Here is a 13583-nt window from a genome sequence, read left to right as displayed (position 1 = left end):
ATAAAATGTAGGACATGGTTTCAGTGCTTAGATTAATTTAATGCTACAGTAAACACATTCTGTGAAATGAGAAATATTCTGCATTAGCCCAGTCCCTGTGGATGTACAGTAGACGAGCAGCCTACTCTAACCTGACGCTTTATGCTAATGAGAAGTGACACTAAAGATGTGGCTGATTTCCAGCACGACCCCAGGAGTCGCTCTGCATTAGCGGGGATGACGGATGATTTAACGGGGAGGCAGAAAGTGGTATCTCGCTGAGTGACAGTCAAATGAGGGGAAACATAACTAAGGCAACGACTCTGAGAACCAGGAGCTTGATTACTTCAGCATTCCCTCCTTTGTTGCTGCTGAATTCATGCAGGCTCCCCAGCAATATTTAATGAGAAAAAGATGTAGATGTAGATAGTCCAGCTGAGTATCTATTAGTGCTAGGAAAATAAATGTGTGCATGTTGAAGGATTTGGTGCCAACATGCTGTTTATTGTAATGTTGCACGTAGGATGTGCCAATGCAGTAAAAGCAAAAACACTCCACAGTCCTGAAAAATTATGCATCGGTGCCATTTATAGACTTGTAGCCTTTCTCAGTTGACATTAAGCGTTTCTATCTGACATTTAACTGGTATATTGTACAAAAATGCCAACGTCAAATAATATTACTTGGCTCCACCAATGTTTAAGTCAGCATTAACTTATTTTTTCAGGGCACCACAACATTTCATTGCTGTAGGTACAGTTTCCTCCATTTTCTTAAAGGGCACATGTCATGCTTTTACAACTCTTCCTTTTGACCTATGCTCAGACTTGCAGATCATTACAGGCACATTCATGTTCATGTACGTAAACAGAGAAATATGCATAAAAAGCGTGAAAGACAAAATATTAAGTGCAAGGGAAAGTTTGTGAAAAGAGTGATGATGTTATGTTTTATATTCCAACTCAGGCATAACACAATGGCTACAAAACACAATATAGTGACAGCAAAGTCTTCAGCTTGAATTTGGTTTCATGAGGTAAAAGATTTATATGGCGGTTCATCCAGTTTGGAGTAGGAAGTCAGGGTAAATATTGTCTGATTGTGGAAGTTTGGAGATCTAGCAAACAGGCACCATATATGGGTATATATAAACACTCCATAATTTGTCCACTCTGCCTGTAGTTCACACAGGTTAGAAAGGTTATTTGCAGCCAAATTGTAGTTCAAATCAGTAAAATTTCAGATTCAGATTAGCAATGCTCTGGTTCCCACCAGTGTTGTTGCTCTGATGAATAAAAAAGTCAACCCTCCCATTTCTCTACCAGTTGTGACACCATCAGAATATTTTACATTAGCAAGCCATGAGCTGAATGTGTAAGTCTGGGCTCATCTCAACTTCCTGTTTAACGATGTATGAATGTGTATTGGTTTGTAAAAGGGATTCGGGAGAATGTGGCTGTATTGTAAGCGTTTCAGCGGAAAACTGCTACATAAAGTTGCTCTGTTTACTTAAGAGGTTTTAACCACGCCCTGTAAGGTAGAGGTTTTCGCTAACACTATTTAAGTCCCAGTGACATACTCAACATTATATTCTCATGAGAGAAAAATTATATAGATAGATAGATAGATAGATAGATAGATAGATAGATAGATAGATAGATAGATAGATAGATAGATAGATAGATAGATAGATAGATAGATAGATAGATAGATAGATAGATAGATAGATAGATAGATAGATAGATAGATAGATAGATAGATAGATAGATAGATAGATAGATAGATAGATAGATAGATAGATAGATAGATAGATAGATAGATAGATCAGTAAAATAAAGCATTCTCTTTCCTACTGTATCGAAAACAATCTTTTTAAATTGGTTAAATTTGTTTGAAAAACCAACTGGAAAGCTGCACTGTGATTTACTTATGTTTTATACCTTCAGGGTCTTCAGGTTTTGTGACTAAATATAACCTTTTAAATATTTACCCTCGGTTGCTTTCGACCGACAGCACTCTTAAAAAAAACAAAAGAAAAACAACAGGAAACCATAGCTCTAATTTGATTTCAAATGCAGCCATTTTAAGAAAAGTATCCCACTGTTCTCTCTCACTCAATCAAATTGCCATTTCCTGACATTTAAATACCTAACCATCACTGTTTGGATAATAAAAGGTTTTCACAAAATTTGCTCCCTAGCTGATGGCATATCACTCTGGAGGACACCATAAATGATGGCCTGCTGTGTGTATTTTGCGCTTCAGGGGGAGCAGGATAAATGGTTTTCCACAGTTGTTTTAAGGACAGAGATCTGTGAATGTTTTGTGGTATCTTTTGCTTTCTGCTAAAACCATTTTTATTTTTTTTATTGTTTTTGTTCGGATGGCTGTAGACACTGTTCCTGAAACATGTTAGCTTACCAGAGTCTGTGCTCCACTGCTGGAGTCAGTTAATTACCATGTCGTGTTTCACTCAAATGAACATGTTTCACTCAGATCTGGAGACGTTTCAAAGGAGAACAACAAAGCAAGCACACTACTTAACATTTCCCATACATATCACTTTACATTACGCTGATTCAGTAAGTAAGTACCCAAAGGTGAGGGGTCGTGTCAGCGCCAACGGTGACCCGGGTCCAGGGGAGAAGTCTCAGCGTGGTGCTGTGGAGTGGCTCATGTTGCAATGATGTCTAAAAGTCACAATCCCTCAGGAAAAGACGACCAATATCACATTAACCGCTGGACCCCGCTGACCTAAACGTCGGCATGATGAAAACTTAAAGGTCAATATTTTCTCTTGGTGACCTTGAAATTAATAGTTTGCAAAACATATTCGCTCAATATTTTCCTGGTAACCTTCAGCTAAAATCGAACATTTACAATTCCAATAAATTATCCACCTCAGTGCCAGGAAGTTACTTAAAAGCCTGGATGAGGTTCAATAACAAACAGCACTAAAACATTTTTACACTAAATCAGGACAAAAAGCAGAGATTGCACTTTTTGGACTATCAAACTTTCACATCTTTCAAAGCTCTGAAATGGGGCCTTTGGGTTCTGAAAATAAACTTTTTACAATCAACTTTAGTGCAATCTTTGGCAATGTTTTCCCATTTGAAAGGCAATTAAACACAGGTTTTCAAATTAACAGTTTATGCTAAAGTGGCCTCCTTTCTCTCCTGGACTTTGAAAGAGCATTAATCTTATCAAGACAAGCCTATTGGAATAAATGCACAACATGTTAGTATTTGCTGATCTTTGCTTGCCTCTCTGTAACTGGACCAGAATACTGACAAGCAAAATGACCAAGTCACAGTTTTAGCTTTTGGCTCTTAATTTATTTTAGAACCAATTTTAGGATCTTTTTTTGGTTCTTTGCTTGTTTGTTTTTGGGCAATGAAAATGTTGATCACTTCTAGACATTTCATGACATCACACTCTGGGACTGTATCGTTCAGGATGCATGTAGCATGACACACTGCATGCTGGTTTCATCCCAGGGTGGATTAAATATGATATACTTCATATATCTACAGGGCTGTCACAAATGAAAATGCCAATGTGGAATATTAAGAGCTAACACATTCACATGCACAGATGCTTAGTTCTGTAAATAGCCCAAATTATTTTAATCTTTTGCCAAAACTCTTTCTCAATTTTATCAGCTTCACATTTAGACATAATTCAGATGGGTTATGGATTACGTCAAGCAGCGTGTCAGAGATTGTTGGGAATCCTCGTGTCCGCTTTGAGGGATGCTAGCAAAGCCTGGACTGGGCACGCCTGCCAGAGAAAGCCATTCGTGGCCTCTGTCCTGGGCACCGTGCCACAGGTCTATTGCTGGACACATGAACTCTCGGGAATGCTAGGATGAACAGTAGCCCACTGTGTGATTAGATCGCATGTTCTTTTTTATGTAACACAACAGCAAAACGAGAGTGTAAATATCAGGTCTGCTTGGTCAGCTAAATGGGAATCTGCAGGCAGTATCAGTAGTCGCTGTGTTGATAAAAGAGATTAAGAATTAGTCTAGCTTGCTGATGGTAAATGAAACATTATACCTTAGTCTATTTAGCACAGAAATTAAATTGTTAAGATGGTTTGTTGCTTTAGAAAGCTTTATATTTGTTGGCCATAAGTCTCATGGTTTTTTGGGGGTTTTTTTCTTCTGTTGCAATCACAATGTGTGTTTCTAAAAGCTTCTGCTCTAAAGCTGTGTGCTGTTATTTTCAACTCAGAGAGTCACAAGATCTACACAAAGTATCTGACAGCAGAGAATATATCAATGTATTGTCAGTGATATATTGTATTGAGGAGATACAAAAAAATTAGAAAATCTGATTTCAGATTCTTAATCTGAAATCAGGTCTGCTGTAAGATCAAATAGTTAAACTATAACTTGTTTGTTATATTTATTTTGTTGAACAGCTTTCCTTTTTTCTCTTTTTAAGTTTTAGGGCAAACATTATTCAGATACAGCATGTAACCTTGGCTGCATGTAGAAGGATCTTGGTTTGAAATCCAGCCTGTGGTTTTTCTGCATGGAGTTTGGATGTTATCTCCACCTCTACATATTAATATTTGAGGCCAGTCCAATAAGCTGTGGCTCTGGGTGTATGTTTTGGGTCATAGACCTGCTGGAAGGTGAACCTCCACTTCAGTCTCAAGTCTCATGGCCTCCAAAAGGTTTTCTGCCAGCATTGCCCTACATCTAACTCCAGATCTTCCCGTTAACTCTGGTAAATGTTTCTTGCCCCCGCTGAAGAAAAGCATCTCCACAGTATGATGCAGCAAAAACCACATTTCACCATTAGGACAGTGTGTTCTGGGTAACTTGTTGCATCTGCTCGTCAATCTGTCTGAACTGTGATTTAGAAACTGTTTTTCTAAATCCTAAATCACTTCTTTCCATTTTATAGTAGCTCACACAGATGTTTAGCTTCATGCAACGGTTTTCTTTACAAGTTCAGAAAAGAGCATGTTGCTTTTTATGCAGCAAAACAGTCTAAGACATTTGAAAAAAGGTCTCCCACCACCTACTGTTTAACACAGCAGGTTAGTTTTTTTTTTTTACTTGACTTAGGTGCACTTGCTTGTTCCTGTGATTGGCAAGCCAGTGGATAGAGGTTCAACGAAGGCTGGGGGCACACCTGAGAGGCTGCTTTGGCCCACTTGTTATGCAGTTGGCTCTCCGGGGGCAGAGAGGAAGGACGGGGTTTGAGTCTCGGCTAATCTAGTTGGCAGATGACTGACGTCTCCCGCGTCCATCAAAGTGTGACCCGGGGCATACTTTTAATGAGATCCATTCCACATGACAGGCGCCACCTCTCCCTGGGCTGTCTGACTGATCGCCTTCTCTGTTTCAATCAGGTTGCTGTCTACATGTGTTGTTGCTTTATGTACAATGTACATGTGTCTATTGAAGCGTCTTGGAAAGAGGAATCGTTTCGAGGCTATGAACAACTCTTGGATGTGTTTGTTTCTGAAACTCCTTCTTTGATTTGGACAACATCCCGTTGTGATCTTCACAGAATAAAAAAGACACTGGATCCAAAGGCTTACGCTGTGTAAAATTTAGGGGAAAAAAAAAACACATGCAACTATTGAGAAAAGAAGCTTTTCTGTGCTAATTTAATTTGGATTAGGAACCCATCAAGCAGGGAGGTTGTAAAACACATGTTGGGAGAGTCAAATCCTCTGCTTTAGCTTGACAGAGAAAGTAACAATACAAACAGAACAAATCTTCAGAAGAGGAGAAACACATGGGGTCTGCACTCTCTTGGCTTGTCCAGCATTGCTCAATCTTTGTAGTAACCATCACAGAGCGTAAAAGCTGCTATCCATGTGGTCTGAAATAATGAAATAAACGTGTCTGCGCTGTGTGAGTTATCGGCAACAAAGGGAAGAAACTTTTCAGTCAACTAATGACAGATTCGAGCAAAAGACAAACACACAAAGTCTCGAGCTCTTGTGTTACAGAGGACATAAGCAGCGAATTCGAGAGACAAATTATCTGGTTGACATCTTCACACAGAGAAGATAATTATGTTGGCTTACTTTGGCTTGCAAATGCTGGAACGACTGGTTCAACTGGGGGCCTCAGCTTTTTTGGGGGGGTAGAATTTAGCTGCCAGATGTGCCCAATGCTGACAGCTGTTGGAGGCTGGACACTGTCCCATGACACTGGTCATAAAATAGGCAACATGCTTGAATGCCCATTTACAGTGTTGGTACAGGAAATGAATATATTTTGGGATAGTTTATTGATAAAAAGACTCATTTCAAATAAAATGTAAAAGAAGTTATATGGCTAATATTAGTCATGAATAATAATAATATGCCTTTTGATTGCTTTTTAAAGCAGGAGAGTAATTTTAAGTGCTTTTTGACGGAAAAAATGCCTCTGTAGCCACACCTCTTTAAAACACAGGAATCGATTACCTTATATAATAATATGTCATCTGGTGTTTTGCTGCTATTTTGATAAGAATGGCGTGAGCATCTGTACTTCACCAACAGACCTCAACCACACAATGAAATGTGGGTAAAAGCCATCAAATTAAAAAGAGTGGCCTTCTCCTTCTCCTTCCATATCAAAAACAGGTATATCTGCAAATTGTTATACAGAGACTTGGCTTCAAGAAAAAGAGCAACATAAGGCTGACTTAACGGAGCACACTCAAAGGTTCATTAGCCAAGTCTTAAGAGATCAACAGGCAAACCGGATGAGCATGCTGGTGAGAAAGCATACATTGTGCTGTTTACATTTTTATGCAAGTGAAAAAAAGCTGTGAAATGTTTTGATGTATATCCTGCATGTCCCAGATTTGAGGAAATTTTGTTTGTAGACTATAGCGTTTAAAAATGTAAAGAAGCTTTTTAAAAGAATAGCATGAAGGTAAAACTACCAACACCATGGATGTGGATTGTAACTGCATGTATAATGCAGCTGGACTTGTACATGTAGGTCATGCAATAGTGGTTTCAGCTGCAGAAGGAGTCTCTGTGTACAATAAGTAGATGTTGGATTAGCAGCTACTGTACTGTGCCTGTCTCACTCTGTGGGGCAGAGAAGAAGGAGCATGTGTGAACATCTGTGCAAAAAAAAAAAGAAAACAGTAACGGAGGAAAAATGGTTTTGTTCCAACAACTCTATTTTCATTGTTCATGTTAGAGACACATTCAAAAGATTTGTCTCTAACATGACAACATCTCAACATCTTCTACAGCTGTTTTTATTCCTCATAATTCTAACACTGACAAATGTTGAGATGTGCTATTTAAAGCTGTCCCTTTCTAATAACACTTGTATAAAGTAGAAATGATAATGTAGATGTTGTCTACAATATGCAAGTACATTGTTCTGTCAAATGTCTTTCCTTATCTTGAGATAAGGATTATTATGAATGCTCTCTTTTTATTGTGATTGTGCACATCATGGTCATGCAAAAACAATCATTTAAAGCGACAAAAACACAGATAACACCAGTCAGTATTTACTGTTCAATAGCTTAGTCTATTGCTTCCTCCAGCTTCATCCTTTGCTTTAACCTCTCCAGCCAGAGCTGAGCCTTTTCTTTGGTCAGCCTCAAAATGAAAGGCTGTGGGGACATTAGATGTCCATGTTATATCCTCGTTGTTAGGGTTGCACAATACATTGCAAATTTATCATCATTGCAATGTCAGTTTATGAAATATACATATCGCAAATAACTGCCGGGACTGGAATAAGTTTGCTCAACATTTAAGTGCCATGCATTAATTTCTTTTCAGAAAAAGCTTGTTTTTGAGATCGAAAAAAAAAATTTTATTAAAAAAGTCTTCTACAGCCGGATCGACAACTCATTTTCTGTGGTTCATGTTTGCAATGAATTCTAACAGAGAGACATTTTTAATTAATTAGTTGTTTATTTATTGCAGGTTATATGCTGATATTTACATTTTCACCTGCATCATTGCATGTTGAATATTTCCCTGATATTCTGCATTTCTTCTTACTGACGTATTTGTCCCGACTTCCTCCTCCTTTTCTTCCTCACCCAAACAATTATCAACAACGTCTCCATCATCATGACTTTCTTCCATTGTGGAAAATCGAGGTTCTTCATGTTTTGTCAGCCTTCTGCTGAGTACTCCGCTATTTTATTCTGCTTTTCAAAGTTTTCAACATAAATCTCAACATCAAACATTGAAATTAATTTAACTATCATTAGCACAACCAATCATCAAGAGAAAATTGTGTAAAAAAATGAGTAACAAATTAAACATAAAACACACAGTAACAGATGAGTAACTTGAGTTTTTTGGAAGAAGAGAACATTGACGGGAAAGCAGACGGTGATAAGACTGAGTGTCTCTCCTCTGGGATTGACTGGAGAGCCACTGACAGTTGTGACATCCCTCCCACAACATTTCCACAGCTAATTAAATTGCAAACTAATCCACAGAGAAAGACATAGTTTAGAGGGGGCTCTTGATCTCCTACGCCGTCTCCAGACAACGTACTGCAGGGTCTTACGCAGCTCGACTGGTGCAGGAAATTCTGGGAACAGATGTCAGCGAGTATTTGCCGTCTTTCTGTAGAACTGAGAAAACCTTAATCTGTTGTGGATGTCCACAAACAAATTAGTCATGTTAAACAGAAAAATACCCTATTGCAGTTGGAAAACCCTTTATTTGATTCCAATTAGCAACACAAAGTCAAAGTTGTGAAACCTTTTGTCTTGCATGACTGGTCCAAAGTCACAGTCCAGGCACAGGAAACAATCTGAAATAACCAACTCCATATATTAGTAGTAAACATCGTTTCATGCTTTCCTTTTCTTCCAAAACAAGTATCCAAGTATTGGACATGGATACTTCTTGTGAAATTCTTCTTTGTTTCTGTGTCACATACAAACTTGCTGGAGGTTCCTTCTGTGTAATTTTGGATTCTTGAGCCACCTGTTTCACAGACTCATCAGAGCGAGTGACGACAGGAGGATGAGAGGGGAAGTCGAGTGGAGGGGGGGGGACAAAGTTCAAAGGACAAGAGACTGTGTCCATTTAAAAGAAAGCCAAAGAAAACACCTGCGAAGAAAATGCAATATGTTTTAGGTAACCCTCAACAACAAGTCTTGCACTGACTTTCAAGTGACATTCTGGTTTTTGAGAACAACAACAATCCAGCTTCACTTAGATGCTCTCAAACCTGTCAAAACACTGACTGCAGAGGGCGGCTTATCTCTCATCTTTAATTTCACATCATTCTGGTTATGGGGGAATCGAAGCACTGATATCCACCTCACATATTCAGTAAGGTAAATGCTGACTTAAGTTACAGGAAGAAAGCATATCCACAGATGTGTCCTAAATAAATCATATTTTTGGACACAGTCACACGGATCTGTGGCTGGGTTTAGAAGATGATGTTTTAAAGGTATTTTTTTTTAAGAAATTAACTGGGAATCTATATTTTGTTCATTAAATATTTCATAAAACACAAACTTTTTTAATAATTTGTAATTAGTGTAAAATAATTCAGTTCAGCTTTGATTAGTATCTGTCCACAAACCTGAGGAGGGGTCTTAATAATAGGTTTTTCCGAGAAAAAAAAAATGTCTGTGTGGCAAAAATCATCCACACAGTACAGATTTAACTTTTTCCATTTCATTCAGGGTTTTTCAAATATCAAACCTTGGAAAAAATTAGGTGCACCCCAGAAATCCTAGAGACGTATAAAATATGCTAACATTTGCATAATAATTCTAATGTTTGCAACTAATGTTATAATCAGATTGGAAAAATTGTATCAGATTTAAAAATCCCTTGGCACATTTATCTGCTTAAGCAGCTGTCTGTACAGTGAACATTTCAAACACACCTTTAGTTTCTACTGTTCACCGTAAAGTTGATCATTACTGCAGCTTGTCTGTAATTATTTCTGCTTGCTGAGCGATTTGCTATTTGTTTTGCTGAATAACCCAGCTAACGATTCTTCAAGGTTCTGATTGTGACGTTTAGTATAGTTTTTCTGAATAAATGACCAGAGCTTTGTGGGTGTCAAGCATTTCTATCCTTTGCTCTATGGGCCTTGAACTGTCCTGTACCTACAAAACCCTAAGTTGGATTTCACAAAGGTTTCACGGGTTACTGCTGAATTTTAGTTTTTCCCTCTCCCCTTTAAACACGGTTTACTTGTGTGCACAGATTCTCTTACTGTATGATCTCTTCTCACACTGTAAACACCTGATATTATTAAATGTTTACTGATTCAACACAAAGAACAAGGCAGACACATTAAACAGTCTTGTAACCTTTTTAACTTATATGTTTTTGACTCTCATTGACTTTAAAAAAAAAAAAGGAAGAATCACGTGACTCAAACAAAAACAATGCACACAAAGGTTTTATTTTCTTCAGTTATGGTGAAACCTGAAAATTCGAGGCATTTCCCTGTCAGACCACAGAGTACAGTAATCTAAGCACAGCTACTAATCCTCACTTTTTTGGCTTGCAGAAGAAAGCCGGCTCATTTCCTCTCCTGTCTACAGTATTGCCCTCAGGTCGGCGGCCTGCGGCTGGAGCCCCATAAAGAAAGACACTGAGATACAGAACCAACACGAGATGGGAAAACTGTTACGCAACCAGCCCCCATCCCACATCCCAACCCACTTATGGCTGGTTGTAGTGCTATTACACATAAAATCTTGCTAAATACAATACCCTATATTTTATGCATGAGGTAGACAAGACAGGAGAGAATGAGAGCTAAAATAACATAATGCCCTCTTTACTCCAGTTGTGGAGATAATCCAGCGGGAAAGCAGCGGACGGGATCAGACCCCGCGGAGCCTGTTAGGAAACAGCTTTAATTCATACCAAATCATCCCACCACAGCTGCCCTCCTCCTCTTGTTCCCAGGCAGAATTCAATGAGACAAACTTTTATCATTTACAAAAGGCAGCTGTACCATTTTTAGCTCCGCAAAGCCCCAGCTGAGTCATAGTCAGCCTCCGTGACAAAAGAAGGAGGAACAAATACAGGCAGAAAAATGACAATCAGCTAAACATGTGGAGATCTGGAGAATGCAGAGCGGGGTTTGATTTTTGTTTCATTATGAACAGCTGAAAAGTCTTGTCATGTGAGCATAACTAAAGAAAAAGAGAGGAAAGTAAAGCAAGAATGAAATTTACAACGTTGTGTAAAGAATCCAGATCCACTTGTGAGACTGTTTCAACAATACAGTGTGTTAAAGTCAACACGGTCAATGTCTGGGCCGGCCAACAAAAATAGCAAATGTCCAAGTTGTTTTTTTTATTGCTTGGTTCACAAAATGTGGTTTTAAATGGGAATCTAAAACCACAGGGTGAATCCCTGAGGACATGAATGCACTTCATGGAATAACAGACAAATATTTCTCTATTTGTACAGCAAACACAAAATGTGTAATATTAATAGGAAATACCAACAAGTTCTCCAAAAACCTCACTTAAGATTTGCAAGCAGGGTTTTTGTTTCTCATGTTTTCTAACATTTCTTTCCCCGCCAATTAAATAACCAGAAATTCTACTTTCTACACATTTTCAGACAGTAAAAGTTTTTACAGATAGATGTCATGAAGTGCTTCATTAACTCTTACTGTGTATGTTGTCAACTCAACAACATGCACAGTAAGAGAGAAAACAAAACTGACATGAAACAATCATTCATAAACTGAGGTATGTATGTTAATTCAATTAAACCGATTTGTTTTATATATAAGGGTTTAATAGCACAAAATTATCACATTCGCACAATGTAAATAAACATGTGAAAATGTGAAACGTTTGACGCTATTTGATAATTGTCTTTGGTGGTAAGAAAGTCAAATCAGACGTCAATGCATTTGTCACGCTGAACAATCACGCAACACCAACATTCATTTCTCACACAGATTTTCTTGCAAAGCAAAGATTATTAAAGTTTATTTTTTAGGTTGTTTCAGTGCCATTTGAATTTAGGCTTGTGGACAGTCGTACATTTCCAAACTGGACAAAAAGTTGTGCAGTAGTAGCGCTTCAAAGTAGCTAATAAGAGAGCTAATATTTCTTATCTTACTGTCTGTAGCAGTCGTATTTTCCTTTGGGTCAGCCGTTGCCTTACTACTTACCTGGCTGGATTCAAACTAGTCATGAACTTCACTTAAAACAGAACGTTGATGTAATATGATTCTTTTACGCTTTGGCATCTATGAGCACTCATAGTTTGGATGATTGTTTTTCCTTGACATCTAGGATGGTCCAGCCTGTGGAAATATTCTTTATGAACTTTCCTCTCAGTAACTGCTTCAATTCTTCTTTTCTCAAGTGTTGCAGCACATGCCACCATAGTCACACTTGTTTTTTTGTTGTTGTTTTTTTCCTTCAAAGATGGGTCATGGGTACATTTTGTGACATCACTGACTTCAAAACATGAGAACATAACAACAGGACTATTTTAGAAGTTTTCCAACTTGAACTTATTTATAACTGACTCATGCCTCATTACTTTTACATTTGTACATTTTAAACACAAGTTGAGTTGTTTTCTCTCCAACAAATCACCTCATTACCAGATAACCTACCTCCATGCCAATTCTATGAATGGCACAGCAAAACAAAATCAGCAGCTGAACAAACTTAGTCGTCAGATGTGAGGTAGCCGTTTCCAGCTGTAGTTGTCTAAAGCAGACAAGTTTTAATCCTCTAATTCATTTTTTTCTCTCTCTGTCTGGCAGCTTTGTGATGGAGATACGAGTCTACGAAGTGCAGAGTTATCTTTTTCCCATTTAAATGCTAATGAGCATGCTGCAGTACCAGTCAAAGCACGGCAGAAACAGTGTGAATTTTTAATATCTTATCGCACCAAAAGGTAACAGCTCTCCTGGTGAGGTTAGAGGAATGAGTACATGTTCCCTCATTAAATTCAACACAAGTGATGTGTCCCTCCGAGTGTGCAGCGGGCCACCGTGTCGCAGCTTCCTCGTCTGCGTGTCTGTGGTCAATTTGTGTGTAAGAATGCGTGCACACTCACATCTGCCCGTTTCATTTGGGTGGGTGCAGGCTTCCAGATGTGCACAGCGGATTGCACTTGATTCCTCACCTCATTGGTAATGAACAGCTGTTAATTGCCTCCCGAACACGAGGGGCAAGCCGGGAGACGGGGATTGAGCTCGTCACAGCATGTTAATAATTACTTTATGTGAGTGATTAAGCCACTGGTGGTAAAAGGTTGGAGGTTAAACGGTATTAAATGTGATGACAATCCTATTATATAATGACCTCTGCTCATGTGCAGCTTCAATGTGTTGTTCCTGTATATTTGCCACGTCTGCAAATGATTTTCTTTTCCCTGTTTTTATATTAATGATGCCTTACAATGCCGACAGACAACTACTGGTGGCATTTTAATTATGTATGCAGTGTTATTGCAAGTCTCTAGAAAAAGAAAATTAAATTTTTAAATAAACATGTTCAGCTGAGAGTCAGTCTCATGCAGTACCTTGGAAACATGTCCAAACCAAGTGAACCATTTTTGGATTGTGTCACCTTACAACCACAAACTTCAATCTGTTGCTTGTGGATTTTATTCAGGTAAAGTAATGG

The sequence above is a fragment of the Poecilia reticulata genome, chromosome 5 (genome assembly GCF_904066995.2).
Source record: "Poecilia reticulata chromosome 5, P_reticulata-male-v2, whole genome shotgun sequence".
Classification (NCBI taxonomy): domain Eukaryota; kingdom Metazoa; phylum Chordata; class Actinopteri; order Cyprinodontiformes; family Poeciliidae; genus Poecilia; species Poecilia reticulata.
The sequence above is the reverse complement of the archived record's forward strand: the minus strand, read 5'-3'. Positions refer to the sequence as shown.